The sequence below is a fragment of the Lonchura striata genome, chromosome 5, assembly GCF_046129695.1.
Source record: "Lonchura striata isolate bLonStr1 chromosome 5, bLonStr1.mat, whole genome shotgun sequence".
In the NCBI taxonomy this organism is placed as follows: Eukaryota; Metazoa; Chordata; class Aves; order Passeriformes; family Estrildidae; genus Lonchura; species Lonchura striata.
In genome coordinates this window covers 14,921,011-14,929,715 of record NC_134607.1, presented here as the reverse complement: position 1 = coordinate 14,929,715, position 8,705 = coordinate 14,921,011, and the positions used below count along the sequence as shown (strand labels likewise).

Sequence of the window (8,705 nt, the reverse complement as noted above, 5' to 3'; positions counted from 1 at the left end):
TCTCTTTTCCACTGAACACCTTAATCCTATTGTAGAACTAGAAAAATACAGCTCCTGTGGAGAGCATAATACAATCTCACACCATTGTGCTTTTGATCTTAAATAAAATGCACCCGCATTTGGCTTTTTCTCTTTACACCAGATTAGTTTTGGACCCAGCCACCCTTATTCCTTTCTTGTGCTGAACTGCAAGGAACTTTATCGTGATTGTAAGGAGGAGCTGGCATAAAGCAAGTAGTGTGGGGGGGGCAGTGCTTATGCAAAGCAAAAAAAGGTGTGGGCAGGGTATGAATAGAAGAGAGTTCTGAAGGATGTGGGGAGGACACACAAAGCCTGTCAGCCTGACCCGTGGAAGTCTGACTGTCGGTCCCCAGGTCTGAGACGACCTAAGAGTGAGCCAAGCTTCATGCCTGAGCTATTCCATTGCCCACGGAGGGTCAGCAGCCATCAGAAGCAGGATTTGCATTGAGCAGGAGGGGGCTGTGTGACTCGGACGGCCAGAGCCAGAAGTTGTGCACAGCTTGGTGACTGGGACGGTGCAGGGTGAAACATCATCACCTAGCATGTGGACGCCTCTCTCAAAAGCCTGGATTTAATTCAGAAGAGGCAACTTTGAGGTTGGCTTAGTGTTTGGGTTTTTTGGATACAGTCAGGCCATGGCTCACTCCCTGTCTGTCCTGCTTGGCTCACTGCAGGCCTTGAGAGCCATGCTGCCTCCCTGGCACACCAACTCTGCAGAAATGCTGCTGCAGAGCTCAGAAGCCCCACTCCTCTGCCAGCCTGGCTTTTTTTCTGGTATGAGGAGTTATGGGGCTGGCTGGGAGAGCTGATGCTTGCACCTATACAGGGCTGGCCAAGCTCACATCTGCCCTGCTCCCATCCCACCCACAGGACTCTCGTGGGAGTTCCTGCCACAGAGGTAGGGAGGAAGCCAAGAAAGAAACATTCCTCCAGCTCCTTTCTTTTTTTTTCTCCTTTTCCCATCAGTTACCACCCTCTCTCACCACTCCTACGGAGAGGTCTGAAGTCTCACTGAATCAGCAGTTTTGAATATTATCTGCGCTGTTAATGGTTTGCATCTTTTTGCATGAAAGGGTAAAATCACTTAGGGACACACACACGCAAAGAAAAGATCATATACAGTAACATATCCAAGCTTAGGAAAAAAAAAAAGTTGTAATGTTCATGAATTCCAGATGATGACTTTTTAAATCCCCAAGAAGGCAGTGAAATTGTTTGATTGTTCTTGTTAATTATTGGACTTGTCCCAGTATCAAATATTTGTAGAAGATAAGACTTCCCTGGTGGAGATGAATAATAACCGAACTTGCTCTTCTTTGAGCAATTTGGCTCAGGGTGCAGATTTCTGCGTTTCCCACTCTCAGGCTCGACCTCCGTCCAGCCGGCTTCGGCGCTTCGGAAAAGCACGTGTACAAACTGTTTCATTAAAAATAAAAGACCCCGTAAGTAAACAAGAGAGCCAGCGAGCGAGAGGCAGACCCGGTTCTTGGCGAGCGTGACTTTATTAGCGGCGGGGCACCGCCACCCTTGCAGCCCTGGGCTGTGCCCGCCGTCCCCCCGCGCCCCGGGGCGCGTCGCACCCGCAGCAGCGGGACGGGCTCCGAGCGGCTGCGCTGGGCACGGGCAGGAGCAGCGGGAGGGACGCACCGCTCCCCCACACCCACTGCCGCGTACCCCCACCCACTCTCCGAGCCCCGGCAGCGGCCGGCCGGGTCCCCGCGGGCCGGCGGGGCCAGCCCGGGACACTGCGCGCTGCCCCGAGCAGCGGCGGGGCCGCTGGAGCAGAGCCGAAGAGGAGGAAGGAGGTAACCGCGGGCTCCGGGGCACAGGCGGGCCGCGGGGACAAGCGCTCGCTCCCCTCCTGCCCGCGGGAGCGGGGACACGGCGGGGGCTGCCCGGCCCCTCCGCCGCGGGCACGGGCTCCGGCAGCGCGGAGAGCCGCGGTCCTGCCGGGCCCCCGGGCCGCCGAGGTAACGCAGGGGCTGCGGGTGACACCGCCGGGCTTCGAGCGCGCCGCCTCCTCTTCGGCCCCTGCGGGAGAGCGCGGAGGGGAAGGGCGCGGCGGGACCCAAAACTTCTGCCTCTCTCTCGGGCTGCTGAGCCCGGCTGGGGGTGCCGGGGATGAAGCGGGAGCTGAGCAGAGGGGATGCCGCGGGCAGCTGGGGGTGCCGGGGATGAAGCGGGAGCTGAGCAGAGGGGATGCCGCGGGCTGGGCACGTGCGCCACCGCACCGCTGTGCCAGGGGCTGCCGGTGCGGAAGGTGCCAGCGGACACGCACACGCCCACGGACACGCAACTCTCGGCGTGTTTACTCCCAACGAAAGGGCGGGAGGGGAGACCCGCTCCTCGGGAAGGGACTCGGGAGCGGCGCTCCCGGGACCCGCGACAGCCCCGCTCGGTGAAGAAGTTCCCGGGCGGAGCGTGGGCAGGCGGGAAGGGATCGGTGCCCGCCGCTTTGAACCGCCGGTTGTACCGGCGGACAGGCCCGGCCCCGCTCCCTCCGCGGAAGCGAGGATGAGGATGATGCTGGCGGCGATGGCCGTTCGCGGGGGCAGCGGGCGCGTCACTTACCGGCGGCCGCCGCGCAGGGCCGCCCCGGTGCGCGGCGGGGCGGGCGGCGGAGGGGAGGTCGGCGATGGTCTGAGGCGGCCCTGCCGCGCCGGGGGGACTCCCCGCGCAGCCCCCTCCCCGCTGTCACCATATCGCCTTCCTCCTCCGCCTCCTCCTCCTCCTCCTGCCTGCCGGGGTGCCGGCGGCGGCCAGGCGCGGCGCGGCGAGCCTCTCCTCCCCCATTGTTCCCGGTCTCCCTCTCCCTCTCCTTTTTTTTTTTTTCCCTTTTGTTATTTGCACTCGCATTGTGTTGTTTGTCTCTGAAGCCGCCTCATGACCAGCCAAGGGATTTCACCTCGTCCTTGAGAGACAGAGAGCGAGAAGGGGGAAGGGGTGGGAAGAAGGGGGGAGAGAAAGGAAGAGCTCACCAAACACCCATCTCCCGGTCCCTCCCCGCACCTCTGGCTCTCCCCACCCCGCCAGTGTCTCACTTAGCACCCCGCGCCCGGAGGAGACATGCCAGACAGCGGGTAGGTGCGCGACTGCCGCCGTTTTAACTTTGTTCCTCGCCGCGGCCGCTCCCCGGGGGCGTTCGGCGCTCGGCGCCCCGCGGGGCTCCGGGGGCGGGCGGGGTGGGCGCCGGCGGCGGGGCGGGGGAGGCGGCGGGGCCAGCTGTCAGCCCAGCTCGGCCGGCTTCCTCCCGGGCGCTCGCACACCTCCCGAAGTTTGGCACAACTTGTCACGCCCCCCCTTTCCTCCTCCTCCTCCTCCTCCCGTTCCCGCTCCTGCTCCGCTGCCGCCGGGGCTGGGGGCGGGCGGGGGCGGTCCGGCCGCGGTGCCCGCGCGTGTGTGGCGGGGCAGCGGCTGTTCCGCGCCCTGCCCGGGCATGGCTCAGCCCTCGGGATCCCGGCGGAGCCGGCGGACAGGAAGCTTTAAATTATTGTAATTGCCTCTCCGTGCGTGAGTGCCGAGCGGCGGCGGCCGCCGCGCCGCTGCCGGGGAGCGCGCAGGGGCGAGCGGGGGGCACGGCGGGCACCGCACCGGCACCGGGGTGGGGGGCACCGGCGTGAGCATCTTTACGTATTTCTGCGAGGCGCCTTCCTCGCTTCTGCCCGAGCAGGAGCGTGGCTCTTTGGAAGGTTGCGGAGGGCTCTCGGTTCGCTCGTTTTGGCTCTTTTGCCCTCGAAAAGAGAGCGGGTCAGGGGGGAAAAGCGACTTCCCCGTCAGGGTGCGGAGCGCGGCCACGCTCGGCCCCGGGGGTCCCCAGGCACTGGCGTTGGGAGCGAGCGCTGCCTTCTCTGAAAAGTTAGGGGACTTTATTCCAGCCCGAATGCGACCCTAGAATAACCGGAGCCGCTCGCCGGGAGGAACGTGATCGGCTTTTCCCAGGGGATGGCATGCTGCCTCAGCCCTGTACTTTGGTCAAGGGTAGAACCAATAGCGAGCTGTGGGATTTTGGGTAATAAGTGTGGGAATCTGCAAGAGGAGTAGGTCTAAGAGTGATTTGTTTTCTTACTGCTCATGAATAATGGCCTCGAGCTTTTTTTTTTTTTTTTTTTTTTTTTTTTTTAACAAAACAGGCCAACGAAATAGGCACGTGGGAGATTTGTAGGCGTTCAACATTGCAATCATCATCATCAACAGCAGTGCAGTAGGGACGTCCAGGAGGATGGTGTCTGATGAGAACCGTTTTCTCTGAGAGCCTGGCACAGGGAGCTGTCGCTATCATTGCTAAAACATTGACCTCTTCTAAAAGGAAAGCCAGCAACATCCTAAAATTAGAGGGAAAATGTTTTTTGGTCGATTTTTTATTTTTAGTAGAGCTGCATTTCACTCCATCTCTGTCAAAGAGTGAAAAACAAAGTTTAGTTCAGATTAGGAAAGGAAGTTTGATTCCAGCTGTAGAACTGCAGCATAATGTGTCCTGGCTTTCATCCTTCCAGTTTAAATCCAGCTAGCTGTGCACAGCCTTGCTGAAGTGAGCCACTCAGATTGAAAGGCCACTTATGAGGAGCTAGGACAAGTTTTTCTTAGGAAGAGCTAGTACAAAGCTTTTCATCAAAGTATTTTATCATTTGAAACTTAACTGAAAACAGCTACTTGTATCTGCTGCTCTTAATCCTTACTAGACCTGGAAGATACATTATTGCCTCAGAAATTAATTCTTTGTCCTGCAAGCTACACCATTTACAGCTATCAAACTGTAATTGCAGAGAGAGATATTTTAAATTTAGCTATAATATCTGTCCAGGTTAGAGCCAGCTTTGTTTTACAAGGCTTCTGCGGCTGAAGAAGGAGAGGCTGGCACGATGTGTTGCATCTTGCAAATGGATAGCATGTCTATTCTGACATGATTTGAACATGAAAACCCAATAAACACATGGTCATTATGCATGGAAATCTCACAGCAGAGCTTTCTGCTTGCACTTAGATTGTTTTGGTTGAGAGTTACACTATGAGGAGCACAAGACTTGAAAGCTGCAAGTGGCTTGTGTAAACAGATGGACATTTGAGATGTATCGATGGTTTCAAGTTAATTCAGTTAACATGTGGGTGCACATGTATTTAATTTAGTCTAGTGTAAGTTTTTGTAAGCAATGGAAGCTCATATGTGCTTTTTAGAAAGAAAGTAGGAGCCTGTGGATTTTGTAGGTCTTGGAGGTACAGCTGCAGAGGCTCTTAGGGACTGTGACCATCCTGTTGTCATGATCTTGTAGGCCCAGGTGACTCTTAACAGTTTTTCACTGAAGGTAGCTTGCAGATGAATTTTGAAATGGTAAGGTACCCTGTGCTGAGAAAACATAAAAGTGCTTAAACACGTCTTCCTGCACCCTTATCGTACACGCTGCTGCTGGCACCAGTTAGGTTGAGCAATACCATTAAACTGTCAGTGCTACTGTTTACAATGGGACAGTTCCTCAGTGCTCAGGGTGAAGAAACCCAGCAGTTTTCTGTTGGTGATGGTGAAAAGGCAGCGCTGCGCTCCAGGGAGGTTTGTAAGTGGCGGAGCTCTCGCTGCATAAAGCACGGGAGGAGACTGGGATTTGGCATCCCCAGCAGAACTGCTGCACAGCAGCCTGTGTGCAGGAGCTTTGTTTTTGCCTGCAGTTCCTACTTACCCTGAGATAAAACACTCTGATGTTGGCATATGATACACCAAAAAAACCCCCCACATATCGTTTGTTGAAAAATAAGAACTCTGCAGCATTTAGGAGAAAGTAAATGAACAGTCCTTCTAAAAATACAGCAGTATGCTAAAATATTGCCAGAGCACTGCTCTGACGCTGTTGTAAGCTGTCATGTTTTTTGACCATTATAAATAGATTAGTATTATTGCAAGGATTTTTCTCCTATTAGCAAGGAAGTTTTCTTTTTCCTGTTTTCAACATGAAGATCCTCACATGTTCCCTGAACAGGCAGAGCTGTTCTCATACAGAAGGCAGTGGGAATGTGGCTGGTTAGGGAGTGGGCATCTGGACCCCACTGCAACGGCCCTTGTAAAGCCTTTAAGTCTGCTGTACTGTAAGTTCAGGGGTTTTTTTGCAATTTGTTTTGCTTAAATTCTCCATATTTTCAAGACATTAGATACAGTCCAGTTAATCACTTAGGATATATTATATAGTCAAGTTCAGACACAAATTTGGTTTGAATTGAGGCTTGAAACAAAAGCGAGCTCCTTTCTAGCAGCACTGAAGCGCTGGGGGCTTTGGAGAGTTTTCTTTCTTTTTTATGTTGTGACCAGACCCAAAGTAAATTTCCTTTCAGCTTTGTGACCAAACAGAAGGACTAGGGAAATGGGCGGCCAGATCTGCTTCATTTTGGGAAATCTGCTAACACATAACAACATTCAGGTCAAGATCAGAGCATTAGGCTTGCATTCTGCTGCTGGTCGTGCTGCACTTCCACCCGCTTTGGGCACTGCGTGGAGAGCAAGGTCTGCATGTAAAGAGCATTTGCAATGATTTAGGTACAGTGGAGTCCACAAGGTGCTGGCTGCACTCTGGACATCCTGGATAAGTGTCTGAGGATCACTCTTGCAGGGCTTTCCCCAGGTCTCTGACCTCTTCAGACTCATGGTGAATGCACAGGGACATGCACAGCACACTCTGTGTATGTAAAGTGCCTTGTCTGAACAAGTTTTTTATTGCTTACAGAGAGCACTCATCTTCTCTGGATGCACAGGTTTCTGGGTGTGGAGAACATACACTTCATGACAGCCTGAGGAGGGTCTCCTGTAATATTTCTGACAGCTTTATTTTCTCTCTCCTCCAGCCTCTTTCTTTTCCTTTGAGCTGCAAGTGTAGATTGAAACGCAGTAATACATAAGAGGATCCTTTAATATTGGCTATTTTCAGAGGCACAAAGGACAATTACTTTCTCTTCCTACTAACCTCCTGCTGGCTTACTGGCTGCTTGGGAGGCTAGTGATTTTAAGAATACCACTTTACCCAGTGCATCAAATACTGAGCAAATCTTTGCTCACCAAGATCCCAGTTCCTACATCCTGTGGTAACACCAAAAATTGAACTTGAGTGGCCCAGAGCGCCAGCCCCTACTGTGAAGACTCATACAACCATCAGCACTTTTGAGAGTTAAATTTGATCCATTGGCCCTGAGCTGTGCTGACAATTGCCAGCTAAAAGACCTTTCAGTGAATTGTCCTTTAATAGAACTCTTCCCCTCCCCCCATTCCCATTTCCTGTTGTTCTTTTAAATAAAAAGAAATCCTGGTGACAAAGCTAAAGTGTATTCTGTCATTATTGTTTGAAGAATAAAGTATTTGTCTATATTTCAAGGAAATTAATTGCCTGAGAAGTGCAGGTCAGAGTTATTTTATAAGGATAGTATTCTTCACTACTATAAAATCTCTAGCAAAAATCCTCGCACCATTTAAATGATATATTTTTGTACTAGTATTTGATCCTTTGAATGATTACAGTTAAAATACATGGGGAAGTCAGTACTGTATTAATGCTGAACTGGTCTGAGAAAGGACACTGAACACTGAGACCAGTCTATTTTGGTTTGTGAGCATGTCCTGAGAAAAGCTGAGCGGGCTCAGTGGGCCAGTGCAACTTGATGACATTTTGTAGCTTCTGGAAGGAGCAGAGTTTTACAAAAGAGGAGCCAAATAAGACCTCAACTCATAGAGGAGTGATTTCCATTTTTGTCTCCTGGTGCCTAGAAAGCTAATCCAGGTTTTCCTTGAAATGAGTCTGAAAGGTTTTAGGAATGGTCATGTCTAACTCAGCAGGCTTAGATTTGTCCCATGTATCCAGAACTTGACTTTAGCAGTCCAAGCCTAGTGAGACGTGCAAGGTATAACTAGAGTATTACTAAAATTGTATTTAAGGTCTTACTACTGCTCTTTATGGCAGTGATCTTAGTTGTTGCATTTAATTTAATTTAGTTTAATTTAATTTAAAGCCAGATTGTCAGCCCTGGCTTTGGGTTAAGCAGGTTAGAAGGATGGCTGGGACAACAAAGAGGTGATGGGATGGGGTGAAATTGGCAGCTCATAGCTGAGCTCCTCCTCCTTTAAGTTGCTTTGCCCCTGTTTTGGTGGTGAGGGGACAAAATTCAGTTGAGCTTGCTCTGCTCAGACGCTTTGAAACAGATTTAAATATGGCTTGCAGTATCTTCAATTTCTACAGGGAGTAAGTGAACAAAACAGATTTAAATTAAACTGAGTACCATATTGTGGTTTGTAGCAGTCAGTCTAAAGATACATTTAATTAAACTGGTTCAATTTCTAAACTAGGACTATGGAGTCTACCTTTTCTTCTGCTATAAAATCTTTGTGTATGAGCAAGCTTTCAGTGCAATGAAAAGGCTGGGGGACATACTTGTGATCCTCAGCTAACCAATTAAATATTTACTTAATAAGGATCTAGAAGTTAATTTTGCAATATATATATATATATTTTATGAAAGCAAAATACCTATTACATGGCTAAGTCAGTGCCTTTAGTCAGTGAATAGAAGAGTTGCTTTTCTTAGCTGGGAATACCATTAATGTCACAACCAACCTTCTAGCAGGAGATTAGTCCTAATAGACCAGGTTTATACTGAAAAAGATTCAGAAACCATTAGAGAAGAGAATTAGAAAATGATAGAAAATGAATGGTTTTCGA

General features: G+C 51.1%; 1 protein-coding gene and 1 long non-coding RNA gene across 6 annotated transcripts in view; one reads left to right on the top strand and one right to left on the bottom strand.

The window, feature by feature from the left end:
- Positions 1-1,157: 1,157 nt before the first annotated feature.
- On the bottom strand, positions 1,158-2,687 carry LOC116184827 (uncharacterized). Its single transcript, XR_004149512.2, has 2 exons — positions 2,593-2,687; positions 1,158-1,437 (listed from the first exon to the last, which is right to left on the bottom strand). It is a non-coding gene; the product is annotated as an uncharacterized LOC116184827 (long non-coding RNA).
- The window catches only part of SOX5 (SRY-box transcription factor 5), a 609,634-nt gene continuing 602,621 nt past the window's right edge, over positions 1,693-8,705 (top strand). For 2 of the 5 annotated variants that reach the window (XM_077783327.1, XM_077783323.1), the window contains exon 1: positions 2,927-3,101. The gene's annotated coding sequence lies outside the window, so the exon portion shown is untranslated. Of the gene's footprint in view, positions 1,827-2,926; positions 3,102-3,410; positions 3,514-8,705 lie in introns of those variants that run through there. The other 3 variants (XM_077783333.1, XM_077783325.1, XM_077783324.1) reach the window with 3 other exon arrangements.